The following is a 16,038-nucleotide window of genomic DNA, read 5'->3' on the forward strand; positions in this document are numbered from 1 at the left end:
TGGGTATGAGGTTTAGAAAAGGCTGCTGTGGGAGGTTACAGTTAGGCTTCATGAGGTGGTGGTTAAGGTTCGGAACTAGAGGAAGGGTTAGTGGTAGGGATTAGGATTACGAATAGTTGAGAAATACTTCCTAGAACGCTAAAGGATCGGAGGTCTGACCCGTAAGTGATGGTCACATGACTGCCGAGACCGAAAAAATCTGCTGCAGCAACAAGGAGAGGATAAGTCACCACTGGGCCAACAGGATGAAATGTCAACATTATAACATGTCGACATTTCATCACTGATGCATATCGACATTATTACGATCAGCGCTTTGTACCCAACCCCTGGTATTTACACTTCACATATCCAAATAAATAAAATAAAAAAAACGTACAGTTAATCTAAGGCCAGGGATCTGTACATTTCCGAGCCTTGGTTCAGTTACATGGAATGTTCACATTTTTGTTACGTTAATATGAGTAAAGAAAGCTGGATATGTAATTTTTGCTAGCTGACACAAGTCGAGCTTCAAGCAGTCTTAGACATGCATTACTCTGAAGGGAGAAGTATCCTATTACATTTAAGGCACTTAACACTTAACTGCGACTAAAAGAGTGGTATTTACCACCCGTTAAAGTAATCCTCCAGGCATAAGGGAATTTTCTTGTTACACGGGTGAAGGGCATTACCACAGAGTACTAATATACTACCCCAGAGGGTGCTATATCTCATCCCTTTATATACAGTGGGTCTTACTGGCTGGTGGCTGCAGTGCTGGGGTTGGCCCGGCTGGGGCTGGCTGGGGATGGCCGTGTCAGCAGACGTTGTCACTCCCTGGCCTCCCCCCTCGGTGTCTGCAGGCTCTGGGAACGCAGGCAGGTATGACGCATGTGACGTGCGCAGCACCTGAAGTGCTCCTCTGGGAATGGAACTAGGGCGAGAAATTTTTGGGTGAGTCCGTGGGTGAGGTTGCCTTGCAGGAAATCCGGACCTAGTGCCATTGCTGCGCCCCCGCAGGGCCCAGCGTTCCAGGCTGCAGCCTGATCAGCCTATTGGTTGATCAGGCCCAGCTAGTTTCCCTGTAAATACTGATATACATCAAGTGGAGTGTGCAGTGTCTGTGCACGCCCCCTCCTCTTAAAGGCACCGTTGTTAACTAGACTTTGGCCACTGTGCCAGGTTGGTTTTGTATTTAAGTTATTGCCTCTGTAAAAATTTGTGCAGACTCCTCTGCCTCTTGCAGGCTATTACATGCACCCTCCCTCCCCTTCTCTACCTCTCCATGAGTGAGCAAGAGAAGGCTCACACCTCTGTTTTAGAAGAAACATACTTCTACAGCTTACATACTGTATGTCCAACAAAATATGACATGCCTTATCATAAGTATTTCATTTTCTAGGCAGATTTTCATTATCAGAGAAAATGCTGTGCCCCTAGCTTTTCATACAGTACAGCATTTACCTCTCAGTACAGTACAGACAAAAAGCAGATCTAATAGACTTTCGTGACATAAAACAGCTGGCATGTGCTACTTTCTACTGACACACAAAACACTGCTTCTGATACACAGGTGTAACACAAGTAAAAGATTGAATACAATAAAGTGCTCAATCCCTAGTCGAACGCACCATATTAGGAAAAACCAATTGTGGGTGGTTAAGATGAACAAAGGGTTTACAATGCAATAAGATTTTTCATTAGAATTAATCATGTAATTTCCAAATAGATTAATTTAGAGGGAACACAAATGTGTATCTGTGTAGAAAAAGGAGGAAGAGCATTCATTAATGGCTCCTCTACTGGGTACGCTGCACCAGGGGCATGAATGATGATGGGTGTGTAACTGGTCTGGTGCTGCCAACTAGGGCACAGGGCACACTTGCTGCCTCTATGCTCCTGCTCACAGCTTGTGGGATGCCTGTAGATACAACCTACTACATAGAAGGGTGCAGCCATATGACTTGTTATGTAACATTATGATTTCAAGTGTGCCGGAGCTGGCTGCCAAGGTCTTCTGGTACGTGACGCTTCTGCTCTTCTGCTGCAGCGCTGCTCTGCATTAGAGTTCACAGAAAGGATTCCTATGGTGGAGTGCTATATGCATACCATAGTTGCCAATTGTCTCAATCTTTGTAGACTGCCCCAAGTTTTAAAGATTTGTCCTTGGATCTGTCACTTTTTTTTTTTAACATTGACCCTCTGTGATACGCAGTTAATTTCCCGACTGTCGGCCGGGATCCCATCAGACGAAATACCGACATTGGAATCCTGACATTTGTTGAAATGCCGGCTGTCCACACCACCACCCAAGGGGGAATAGATTAGTGTGGCGACCGAAACGTGGTGAGCGGACACGCTGCCCTCGAGGTCAGGATTCCCACTGTCAGGATTCTGGCGTCGGTATTTCGAGCACCAGGATCCTGACTGTCATACCTAATCCTGCTGCATTGTAAGATTCCTCATTTTGAGCATACTGTACATACAGGGTGTAGTATGGTATGCCGGCCGCCGGGATCCCGCCGGCCGGCGTACCGGCGCCGGAATCCTGTCCGCCGGCATACCGACGCCGGAATCCCATCCGCTGGCATACTGACAACTGGGCGAGTGCAAATGAACCCCTTGCGGGCACAGTGGTGCGCTACACGTGCCATGCTATTTATTCTCCCTCCAGGGGGGTCATGGACCCCCAAGAGGGAGAATAGGTGTCGGTATGCCGGGTGTCGGGATTCCAGCACCAGTATCCTTAGCACCGGGATCCCAACAGCCGGCATACTGAATACCACCCGTACTTTACAGGGTCGGCCCTAGGCATAGGCAAACTAGGCAAATGCCTAGGGCATTTGGCATGCCTAGGGGCACAAGCAGCTTCTGCTGATTAAAATGATATGCGGCATGCCTATATTCTGTGTGTGACTGCGGCTGTATCTGCATATGAAATGCTACGCTACAGTGTATTCCTGAAAATCACTGTAACGTAGCATTCCGTATGCAGATACAGTCACATTCACACAGTGCCGTAACTAGACATTTTAGCGCTGTGTGCAAGAAACAGCATCGGTGCCCCCCCATAAACAAAACAGGGTCAATGCGCGTGCCAAAAATATAGGGGCATGGCTTTATGGGGAAAGGGCATGGCCACAGAGCTCCCTTTTACACATTACGTTAGGCAGAGCTACTTTTTACACAGTACGGCAGGTATAGTCCTCTTTTACACATTACGGCAGCAGAGTCCCCCTTTTTACACATTGCGGCAGCAGAGTCTCCTTTTTTACACATTACGGCAGCAGAGTGCCTCTTTTTTACACATTAGGCAGGCAGTGTCCCCCTTTGTACACATTAGGCAGGGTTTCCCTTTTTTACACATTATGGCAGTAGAGTCCCCATTTTTTACACATTACAGTAACAGAGGCCCCCTTTTTACACATTACAGTAACAGAGGCTCCCTTTTTACACAATAAGTAGGCAGAGCCTCTTTTTGCACATTACATCAGCAGTCAACCTTTCTTTACACATTTGGGGGGGGGGGATGTGTGTGTGTGTGTGTCTGTGTCTCAGTCACCTGGGGCATGCGTGATCCAGCATCCAGGCATCTCACAGCCTCTCCTCGGGTCCGTGACTGCCAGCTGTGCCGACGCTCCACAGTCCTATACTGAAGCTGCAATACACAGCCGCTGGCACAAGCGTCTCCCACGAGTGGAGGCGGTGATGACTGCTGCACAGCTCGCACTAGCTTACAGGCACAGCGACACTCAGGGGCAGCGGGACAATGGGAAGGTGTGTAATGCCACATGGCACTCAACAGTCCTATAATGAAGCTGCAATACACAGCCGCTGGCGCCAGCGGCTCTCACGAGCGGAGGGGGGGGGGGTTGACTGCTGCACAGCTCCCACTCCTTTACAGGCACAGCGACACTCAGGGGTAGCGGGACAATGAGAAGGTGTTGGGATCCTTTTACCCTCAAGCTACACATACCAACTTATACCTCCAGGACCATCTCTTACATTCTCTACATTTGAGGTCCATGCAATACGCCTCTACCAACCTACTAATCTTCGAGTTGCTGGCATTTCCTCCAAATTCCTCGACAACTTTGCTTCCTGGCTACCTCACTTCCTCTCTTCTGACATTCCCTCCATTATTCTAGGTGATTTCAACATCCCTATCGATAACCCCACAAAATCACCTACCTCTAAACTCCTTTACCTCACCTCTTCACTCGGTCTCTCTCAGTAGACCTCCTCACCCTCCCATGTGAACGGGAGCTCACTGTATCTGGTTTTCACTCACTGCTGTGATATTTCTGATTTCTCCAATTCCCCTTTTCCCCTCTCTGACCACCACTTGCTCTCTTTCAACTTATCTATCTCTGCTTCCCCATCACTCCCTCCTAAGGCAACCATCACTAAGTGTAACATTGAGGCTATTGACACCTCATCCCTATCCTCCCTGTTTGACTCACTTCTCTCTCCTCTTCTCTCTCTCACATGCCCTGAACAAGCCACATCCCTATACAATGCATCTCTTACCTCTGCCCTTGACTCTGTTGCTCCACCAACCACTGTTCACCCTCGGAGATCAACACCTCAATCGTGGCACACCAAATGCACCAGATATCTACAAAAATGCTCACGTACTGCTGAGCAACAGTGGAGGAAATCACGCTCTAAGGCAAGATTCCTCCATTTCAAATTCATGCTCTCATCCTTCAGTGCTGCCCTTTCCCTCGCTAAACAATCATACTTCAATATTCTCATCTCTACCCAGTCTTCCAACCCCCGGTGCCTCTTTGCCACTGTTAACTCCCTCCTCTGCCCACCACCACTACCTGTCCCTTCCTCATTGTCTGCTCTTGACTTTGCCACTTAATTCACATCCAAGATTGACTCCATACGTCAGGCTATCACATCTTACCAGACCAGCAACCAGCCACCACCCATCCCTTGCCACCCCTCCCCTTCACTCTTACCAACTCTGACATCTTTCTCCCATGTATCTGGTGAGGAAGTCATGACCCTCATCCGCCCCCCCCCCCCACAACCTCCCTGCTCGACCCTATTCCCTCCCACCTCCTCCGCTACCTCTCTCCTTCTGCCTGTTCCCATCTTGCCCACCTTCTCAATCTCTCCCTCTCATCAGGCACTGTCCCCTCTGCCTTCAAGCATGCTCTTGTCTCTCCTATTCTTAAAAAAACCTACCCTTGAACCTAACACTCTCTCCAATTATCGACCCATCTCTTTCCTCCCCTTTGCCTCCAAACTTCTTGAGCGTATTGTCTATAATCGCCTCACTGCCTTTCTTTCCTCTCACTCACTGCTTGACCCATTCCAGTCTGGTTTCCGTTTTCTCCACTCCACTAAAACTGCCCTCACAAAAGTATGCAATGACCTCCATGCAGCCAAATCTAAGGGCCACTACTCTCTGCTTATTCTTCTTGACCTCTCTGCTGCTTTTGACACTGTGGACCACCCTATCCTTCTGCAAATCCTTCACTCTCTTGGTCTGCGTGATACTGCCCTCTCCTGGCTGTCCTCCTACCTCTCTGATCGTTCCTTCTCTGTCTCCTCTCATGATGCTACCCCCCCCCCCCCCCACTTCCACTAACTGTTGGTGTCCCCCAAGGCTCTGTTCTTGGTCCTCTCCTTTTCTCTCTCTATACGTCCTCTTTAAGTGAACTCATTAGTTCTTTTAACTTCCAATACCACCTCTATGCTGATGACACTCAAATCTACCTCTCCTCCCCTGATCTCTCCATGGCTCTCCTCACTCGTACCTCAAACTGTCTCTCTGCTATCTCTTCCTGGATGTCCCAGCGCTTTCAAAACTCAACATGTCTAAGACTGAGCTGATCATCTTCCCACCCTCCCGCACAGCCTCACCTCCCACAATCTCATTATCCATTGATGGCACGACTATCTCCCCTAGCACCCAAGTACGCTGTCTTGGCGTAATCCTTGACTCCTCCCTCTCCTTCAAACCACACATTCAGCACCTCTCACAAACCTGTCATTTTCATCTCATAAACATTTCCAGAATCAGACCTTTTCTCACCCAGGATGCCACTAAGATCATTATTCACTCACTGATTATTTCCAGACTGGACTACTGTAATCTCCTCCTAACTGGCCTCCCTGACAATTACCTCTCTCCACTCCAATCTATCCTCAATGCTGCTGCCCGGCTCATCTTCCTCACCAAACGCATTATGTCTACCTCCCCTCTCATACAGTCCCTTCACTGGCTTCCCTTCCCTTTCAGAATCCAATTCAAACTTCTCACACTCACTTACAAAGCACTCACCCACTCTCCCATCTACATCTCTGACCTTATCTCCCTTTACTCTCCAACCTGTCCTCTTCGCACTGCTAATGCATGCCAACTCTCCTGTCTTCTGATTACTTCCTCCCACTCCTATCTCCAAGATTTTTCACGTGCTGCTCCCTTTCTCTGGAATTCTTTACCTCTCCCCCTCAGACTCTCCATCTCTCTACAAAACATCAAACGGGCTCTTAAGACCCACTTCTTTACCAAACCCAGCCAAATCTCATCCTAACCCTCTGTTCCACGCTCTCTATGTACCCCATCTGTGTCAACCCTGTCTGTCTACTCCTCACCTTAGAATGTAAGCTCTCATGAGTAGGGCCATCTTCCCTCATATGCTTATACTTTTCTTACTTTAATAATCCTCAACTGCCCAGATCCTGCAGTTTTTTGGCCACCTGGAACTTATCTCTATGTTGTTTACTGGTGTAGATATGCTTAGCTACCCTGTACTTGTCCTATATTGTCTTCAACTGTAAGTTACTGTTTTCCTGTTTTGATTATGTGCATATGTACTCTGTAATTGGGCGCTGCGGAACCCTTGTGGCGCCATATAAATAAAGGATAATAATAATAATAATAATAATGCTACATGTTGCCTACGGCAGTGCTCCCACTCCCTTTTGGAGGTAGGTGACAAGTGGTGGCGGGATTTTCAATAGTCACTGACTGGCGAGAACGGCCGTACATGGGTGTGCTGCCAGATGGTGCGCCTTCAGTGCTTTTGCGCTGTGGCAAGGCACCATCGGCACACACCTAGTTATGGCCGTGCATTCACACATACAATATAGGCATGTCGCATATAATTTTAATCAGCAGAAGCTGCTTGTGCATCCTAGCCACATAGCAATGCAAATAAGATGCATTTTCATAAAAAAAGGCACCCGACCTTAGCAGAGCTGCCAGCTGACTCACGCCAGGCATCTCCTGCTGCATGGTGTATTGAGGCAAGATATATGAGGACACATCTGTATCCAAGCAGAGGCAGAGGTCACAGTGTTAGCGGCCATGTGAGTACTGTGTGCGGGTGGGTTGGTTGTGCAATAGTGTTTCAATTGGAGGTACTATTGTGTTGCCATGCCCCTTACCAATAAGAACACACCCTTTTTTGGGCTGTGCACCAAATGTGCGCACTCTTCCTATTTAAAATATAGGGGGTATGAACACCAAAATGAGGACTGCTATGGGTGAGGGGTGATAGTGCTGGGAAAGGGGTGTAGGGTCAGATGCAGAACTAGCGGTGGTGCTATGTGGCCTAGGGCATCATATTGGTTAGGGCCATCTCTGCGTACATACATAAGGACAGGAGCCAGGTGTGGGAGATGTGGTGCTGTGAGTCTTGTCATTGCCGTCTGCAACTTGTTGTACGATGCCTCAATCCACAGTAGGGGGCAGGGACACGTCTTTTTAGCAAAGTATGCCCAGTTCAGTTCCAACTCTACATCAGGCATCTGCTAAATAAAAAAACTAACACAATAATCGTCATTAAACATTTAGGCCAGGTACACATTGGAATGATGTGTACCTGGCCGATCAGCCAGTCCGACATATTGTACCACCCCTGTACACTGCACAATGTAGTGGTACGACGGTATGATATACCATGATGCATGGCATTGTTAACGATATCTTCTAATTGACTGTCCAGAAGATATCGCTAATAACCCATGGGAGTGCACTGTTTTATCCGAACAATATGTTGTTCTGATTTCCCCAGAAAGACATATCGTAGCGATGTGGTGCGTGTGTGTACTCATTTATTCAGATGTCTGTAATGTAACGGATAACCACATTTTAATCATTTTCAGAGCAATTAGTTCATCATTAGGAAGTAGAACCCAGTATACAGCTTACATAGCAACCTGTAGTAAATTGCTGTTTCCATTGTCACATTCATAATATTTTCATATTGTGAATAAACCCTAACGTACCAGCAATATGTGAATAACAGTGCATTGTTACATACTACATTGGATAGGGGGAGGGGATATAAATGCTTCTTTGTAGGAATAAAATGTACGTATTATGGGGGTGATTCAGAGTTGTTCGCTCGCTAGCTGCTTTTAGCAGCATTGCACACGCTAAGCCACCGCCCTCTGGGAGTGTATCTTAGCTTAGCAGAAGTGCGAATGAGAGATTAGCAGAATTGCGAATAGAAATTTCTTAGCAGTTTCTGAGTAGCTCCAGACTTACTCAGCCATTGCGACCAGCTCAGTCCTTTTTGTTCCTGGTTTGACGTCACAAACACACCCAGACTTTTGCCCAACCACTCCCGCGTTTCTCCAGCCACTCCTGCGTTTTGCAACTAGAACGCCTGCGTTTTTCCGCACACTACCATAAAAAGGCCTGTTTCCACCCAGAAACACCCACTTCCTGTCAATCACACTACGATCAGCACAGCGATGAAAAATCCTCATTATGCCGTGAGTAAAATACCTAACTTTTGTGTAAAATAACTAAGCACATGCGCTCTGCGAACCTTGCGCATGCGCAGTAAGCGACTAATCGCAGTATAGCGAAAATCGGCAACGAGCGAACAACTCGGAATGACACCCCATGTAAGGGTAGGGAAGCCTTACAATGTATTTGCACCTGAGGTTGTAAATATGCCATGAATGCTTTCAGTAAATCTTTTCTGATATTTCTGTATTGTTTCTGAGAATTCTGGATGTTTTTTTTTAGGAACCTGGCTGGAGGAAAATGTATTATTTATCTGGTATGGCTGGAGGGAGAGGCGGAGAATATATGACAGCGAGGAATGTAAAGCGGAACATCGAGGAGTCATACTTCCCACTAATATCCAGCGTGTACTGTAGACATGTCCTACAGATAAGAAACATCCTCATTCTGTAACACAGGTGAGTCCAGCTGAGGCTTGCTCATCATTACATTGGTGGGGCCTGTGGTAAATATAACACACCTTACATGCTGACTCATGTCTACGTACTAGGTAAGCTTGGACTATTATTTATTTAATTAAGATTTACATGTTGTTATGAGGAAATTTACTGGCAATAGAAAAATGTTTTGGCAACTAAAGCAACATTAATTCGGGGAATTGATTTCATTTTTTTGCACAAAATGACACACCCAACCTATATAGCTAGAGATAGAGGCCCTTATTCCGAGTTGATCGCTCGCTAGCTACTTTTAGCAGCCATGCAAACGCATAGTCGCTTTGCAAGAGTGTGAACGCCTGTTCAACCGAGCGGTACAAAAACATTTTGTGCAAAACGAGACCAGCCCTGTAGTTACTTATTCTGCGCGATGATTGCTGCGACGAAGGTCCCAGCATTGACGTCAGATACCCGCCCTGCAAACGCCTGGACACGCCTGCGTTTTTCCAAACACTCCCAGAAAATGGTCAGTTGACACCCACAAATGCCCTCTTTCTGTCAATCTCCTTGCCATCGGCTGTGCGAATGGAATCGTCGCTAGAAGCAGTGCAAAACAACGATGCTCTTTGTACCCATACGCCGCGCGTGTGCATTGCGGCCCATACGCATGCATAGTTTTGCCATTTTTTAAAATGATCGCTACGCTGCGAACAACGGCAGCTAGTGATCAACTCTGAATGAGGGCCATAGTCTGGGCTTTGTTTTAATTGAACATATTTTCTTTTCATTTGTGTAGAGATTGGAAACAAAATATTTAACAACATATATAAAGCTCTTTTACCTAACTCAGAAGTGGGATCATACTGTAGGACTCAACTGGCTGTAGCTGGAAGTTTAAGGGGCATATTTATTTATGAAATTTCATTTGCACAAGTTAGGTCATTTTTGTTTGAGGAGAGAGCTCTGTGTTGTCTCCTCTGAGCCGCGTGGGACCTCCTACCATCCGAGTGTCTTCAGCTCCATCTACCGTTATGTGCCTCTTCTGTACAGGGAGGGTGAGTTACACCAGAGAACCTCTAACCACTGCTAGTTGCACCATATACTCCACTGCCACCACTGTGTGTTGATGTGTGCATCACACCACCTGTATTAAACCCTTCATGTTCCTGGCTGGATCTATGGAACCTACTATGTATATTGTATGCCTACTGAATTAACCATGTGTTATTTATCAACCCATTCTACCTGATTAATAAACCTTAACCTGACTAATTTATTCATCGTATGAACTGACACACTGCTGACACTGATATCCACGTCTATAGGTTCTTCCATTGATTTGAAGGTAAACAATTTGTCAGCAAAACAGATGCCACTATACTGCAATTTAGTGTAATATCATGTTACATGCCAAAAGCCTGGATTTCAGTGTAGGCCATAGGTGACACAATAATAAAGAGCAAGATAAACATTTATTTTATAATGCAGCTAAAACATGTACCAAATCTAGTATTCTTCTAAGAAATACAAGGAATCCTATGGTGGTATAGGGTACCACATTAGCTATATTGCTAAGAAATATAAACTGATTGTAGATTAGGATATATTAGGGATGGATTGGGCAGTTACAGTAACCACCATAAAACACAGAAAGCAATTTGGTGAAATGCCATACAATATAACTGGAGTGTCTAAAAAAAAGAATAGGAGCAGCTGGATAAAGTTGTCTGCTTGCCTCTCGGACCCCATGTACTTCGCGGAGTGTGCGGTGGCAGGCTGTGCGGCTGACCCCAAAAGATGGTATTGCACCAGTCTAGGAGGCAATTACCTACAAAGAGGAAAAGCACCAAAACGTTACAGTCATTTTCACGGTGGATGCTTCAGCCTATGGCTACAATTTTCTGCTTTCTTCATTTTAACGCTGTGTAGTGTTAAATGTGATGTATTCAAAAGACATCTCTGTGCATCTATCTGTACATGAACAAGTGTTATTGTGTTTCTGTGTGTTTTTACCAAACTGTAGTTCTGATTACCCATTACTGACATGACATAGCTTGTTTACTAACCAGATCAGTCTACTTGTGACCCTTGACCTTTGTTCCTATCTTGGCTTAAACCTGTGCTTTCTGTGTCCAACTATGACTATTGGACATGTATAATAGAACTGTTCTTTTGATCCCTTTGGATAAACCCTGTTTGAGTTGTTTACTAACCATATCAGTCTACTAGTGACATTTGACCTTTGTCCCTATCTAGACTCTAAACCTATGCTTCCTGGTGTTAAAAGTGTTGGTTTTGCCATAAAAAATTGCTGATTTAAATCTTGTGGCTAAATTACATTTGGCCCTATGTCTTGCTGCACTTTTTTTTGGTCTGACCCTTGTCAGCTTTCACCTAATAAGTGAAGCTTGTGGCTGTGATCTGTGAATGCCCCTCATTGCAAACCATTAAATTTGTGTGGAGGAAGACGATGATCTACTAGCAGCAATGTGGCGTCCACTACTCAGTTGAATATCAATAGGTGATGCGCAGGTCTCCAGGAAAATGGCGCAGCAGACATTTTCCAGGTGATTTTCCCTACTGCGCCTGTGCAAAATGACAGACAAATGGTTCAGGACCTAGTGCTCAGAGTCACTGTCACTGCCGCAGGACTCCGTAGATGTATGTTTTGAAAAAATGGGTACAGGGTGTGTGTGGGTTCCTCTAAACCAGGCATGTCCAAACTGTGGCCCTCCAGCTGTTGCAAAACTACATATCCCAGCATGTCCAGACTCCAGACACAGTTTTGCTGTCAGAGAATGCTAAAGCTGTGTCAGGGCATGCTGGGATATGTAGTTTCTCAACAGCTGGAGGGCCGCAGTTTGGACACGCCTGCTCTAAACCCTGGGTTCTGTGTGCACCACACATACTGCACTCACTATAGATACGCCACTGCCGCACACCATGCACTCAATATTTAATCACTTAACTTTCTGGAGGCCCACATCGGTGCAGACATCACCTAAAAATGGTGCTGAAGCCATTTTCCCAGTGATTGTGCATGTGCAGTAGAGATTAGTCACGGGGAACATGGCAGGGTTTGTGATATGGGCCCCCTGCGCTGTACACCCTGCTCTCATTATTGCTCGGAGTCTCTGCCGCTGCCTGCTAGAGATGAGGGGGACCCAGATGGAGACTGCACACTGGCTCCATCATGTCTCTAAATACTCCCACTGGACTCAGGGGCCCATGTGCACAGCACACCCTTGCACCCATTATAGATATGCCAATGTCTGCACCTAGTGCCGTAACTAGACATTTTAGCGCTGTGTGCAAGAAACGGCATCGGCGCCCCCACCCCCTTTAAGTAAAGTAGGGGCAGTGCGCACCACAGGCGTGCATAAAAAATATAGGTGCGTGGCATCCTGGGGAAAGGGTGTGGCCACAAAATAATACCAATTCATATTATGGTACACAGTAGTCTCCATTATTCAAATTACGCCACACATTAGCGCCACTACACCAGGTAGAGCACCTTTTACACATTACGTCAGGTAGAGTCCCCTTTTTACACATTACAGCGGACAGTTTCCCCTTTTTACAAATTACGGCAGACAGCGTCCCCTTTTTACAAATTACGGCAGACAGTGTCCACCTTTTATACATTACGGCAGACAGAGTCACCCTTTTTACACGTTACGATAGGCAGAGTCCCCTTCTTACAAATTACGGCAGACAGCATCCCCTTTTTACACATTACGGCAGACAGCGCCCCCTTTTTACACATTACGGCAGACAGCGTCCCCTTTTTACACATTACGGCAGATAGAGTCCACCTTTTACACATTACGGCAGACAGAGACCCCCTTTTAACACATTATGGCAGAGAGCATCCCCTTTTTACACATTACGGCAGATAGAGTCCACCTTTTACACATTACAGCAGACAGAGTAACCCTTTTTACACATTGTGACAGGCAGAGTCCCCTTTTTACACATTACGGCAGACAGTGTCCCCTTTCTACCCATTACAGCAGACAGAGTCCCCCTTTTTACACATTACGACAGGCAGAGTCCCCTTTTTACACATTACGGCAGACAGCATCCCCCTTTTTACACATTACGGCAGACAGTCCCCATTTTTACACATTGCGGCAGACAGCGTCCTCTTTTTACATATTACGGCAGACAGAGTCCCCCTTTTAACACATTACGGCAGACAGCGTCCCCTTTTTACAGATTACGGCAGACAGAGTCCACCTTTTAACACATTACAGCAAACAGTCACTCTTTTTACACATAACGGCAGACAGCGTCCCCTTTTGACACATTACGGCAGACAGCATCCCCTTTTTTTACACATTACAGCAGACAGAGTCCCCTTTTTACACATTAGGGCAGACAGTCCCCCTTTTTACACATTAGGGCAGACAGTCCCCCTTTTTACACATTACGGCAGACAGTGTCCGCTTTTTACACATTACGGCAGACAGCGTCCCCTTTTTACACATTACGGCAGACAGAGTCACTTTTTTACACATTACGGTAAACAGAGTCATTCTTTTTACACATTACGACAGGCAGAGTCCCCTTTTTACACATTACAGCAGACAGCATCCCCTTTTACACATTACGGCAGACAGCGTCCCCTTTTTACACATTACGGCAGATAGAGTCCACCTTTTTTCACATTACGGTAGACAGAGTTCCCCTTTTAACACATTACGGCAGACAGTCACCCTTTTTACACATTACGACAGGCAGAGTCACCGTTTTTACACATTCCATCAGTTTGACTCATTACAATGCAGCAGACTAAAGTCCCCTTGGAATGGGGATGCGGCCAGTTGCGCCCTCAGGGCGACTGTGCTGTGTGCCAGGCACACCTGGCACACACGTAGATACGGCCCTGTCTGCACCTTACCTTCTGCCTATCCTGCCAGCCATCTTCTTCATATAGCTTAACTAATCACCAGAAATATGGTGCAGGGGATATATTTCCAAAGATAGTCTTTCTGATACTCTGCACATGTGCTGGTGCCATTCTTTTCTCAGGGGGAGGGATCCCTGGTCATCTGCACAGTCTTAAAATACTCCTGTCACTACTAGCACTAGTACCTGTCACAGTCATATATTAGTTGTAGGAGGGTAGGTACTAATAAATGAAAGTAATCTGGTGGTGAAATCCCCTAAATATCTTTTGAATCAATATTTTGGATCCTCATTTTCCATTAAAGGGTATCATATGGCTCTGCAGATATTGTGTTCTGTAATTCTAAGCAATGGGAAAGATACACCATGCCTGTTTGTATACAGCCTTTGTGATTACATTACTACAGTGGTGATATGTTCATGACATCTGCAGGTTTTGGCTCAGTAGAGATAACTGAATTTGGGTGGGTGCATACCATTATACTGACTTAACTAAAATGTTGTAATCACTGTTACTAACAGCCATTCCTCATTGTACATTTGTTTTTTTTAGTGATAAAATGTATTTTAGATAACTAACTGTTCAATCAATCTAAATATCTAATAAAATAAGGAGCTTGTGGTTATTAATCAGTAAAAAGGAAAAATTGACACTAACAGAGCTTCACAATGCCTGTAACTTTCCTATCCAGGGAATAGTAATATTTATGACATAAAGCTTTAATGAATTCTAGGCATACTGAGAGCTTTGAATGTGTTGCACCTAATCCTACTTCTCTGGCATTTTGTTCTGTTGCTGTGAAACTATGTATGTGATCATCAATCTACGTCCTAAAGCCAGAGCTACATTTATGAACTGATATCTGGAAACCATACATGTGGAATTAATCCTTGGTGAGAAATACTAATATGGGCTAAGAGCAAGCAAATGACATTTTCCAGCATTTGAACGTTTTCAGTGGAGCTCAGTCAGGCAATGTTTTCTAGGACTACAGCCAACTAGCGAGACAGTCATAACTTTTCCAAAGTGTTTTATGGTAGGCGTAACTAGAATTGTGTACCGAGAACAAGAATGTAAATGCCTTTGTGCATAGGCGACTATTGTACAATGCTGGTCCTTTCCCGTGCCACTAAACCATTTCTTGCCTTATCACAAGTTTGTTGCATACTAAATAGTTACTGTTGATTTCTAATTGTATTGTGTTTGATACTGAATTGTATACAAAATAGATAATTACTTTGTACAGTAGGCCTTATCTGATAAAGCAACAAGAAGAATGGTTATGCTTTAAATGAGCTTTTTATCTTCTGCTTGTTTAAAGCACCAACACAGGATTGCAGAAAGCCTTAAAGATAAATAATAAATAAATGTGACTATATGCGCGCGTGCACATGCACTTTCGCACCACTTAATGTCCCTTTAAACCCCTCTACCCGGCTTCAATAAATTCCTCCGATGCATATTAGCGTGTACCGTGACATGACAGGGCTGAATACATGAGTGGATTACTTTATATCCTACTAGTAATGTTGCTGTGGTGCCAGCCATGTTATGTGCTTCTGAAATGCTTTGCTTATGAGGACAAGGGTAGAGGGTAGAATTAAAACTCAGATTATTTATAATAAATTAGGAGCTATATAGTTCTCATGTGTTTTTCCTTCTCGCTGACAGTTTTATTAGTTGTTTCTATCAGCATCCATCCCAGGTTGTAGTCAGGGCTCGATTCAGACCTGATCGCTGTTGTGGGAATTCGCACAGCGGCTGATTATCGAATGACTGCGCATTCGTATGCCCCGCAATGTGCAGGCGCATCGCCAAACAGCGACAGGATGGTGCGAAAATTTAGATTGCAAGGCGTGCACAAGGTGATTGACAAGAAGAGGACGTTTGGGGTGGTAACTAGCCATTTTTAGGGAGTGTCAGGAAAAACGCAGGCGTTCCCAAGCGTTTTCTGGGAGGGTGTGTGACGTCCGCTCCGGCCCTGA

General features: G+C 45.5%; 1 long non-coding RNA gene across 3 annotated transcripts in view; it reads right to left on the reverse strand.

Annotated features, from left to right (window-relative positions):
• Positions 1-10,594: 10,594 nt before the first annotated feature.
• The window catches only part of LOC135050832 (uncharacterized), a 41,979-nt gene continuing 36,535 nt past the window's right edge, over positions 10,595-16,038 (reverse strand). For all 3 annotated transcript variants that reach the window (XR_010241860.1, XR_010241861.1, XR_010241859.1), the window contains one exon: positions 10,595-10,969. This is a non-coding gene — a long non-coding RNA (uncharacterized LOC135050832). The remainder of the gene's footprint in view (positions 10,970-16,038) is intronic.

The sequence above is a fragment of the Pseudophryne corroboree genome, chromosome 2, assembly GCF_028390025.1.
Source record: "Pseudophryne corroboree isolate aPseCor3 chromosome 2, aPseCor3.hap2, whole genome shotgun sequence".
Classification (NCBI taxonomy): domain Eukaryota; kingdom Metazoa; phylum Chordata; class Amphibia; order Anura; family Myobatrachidae; genus Pseudophryne; species Pseudophryne corroboree.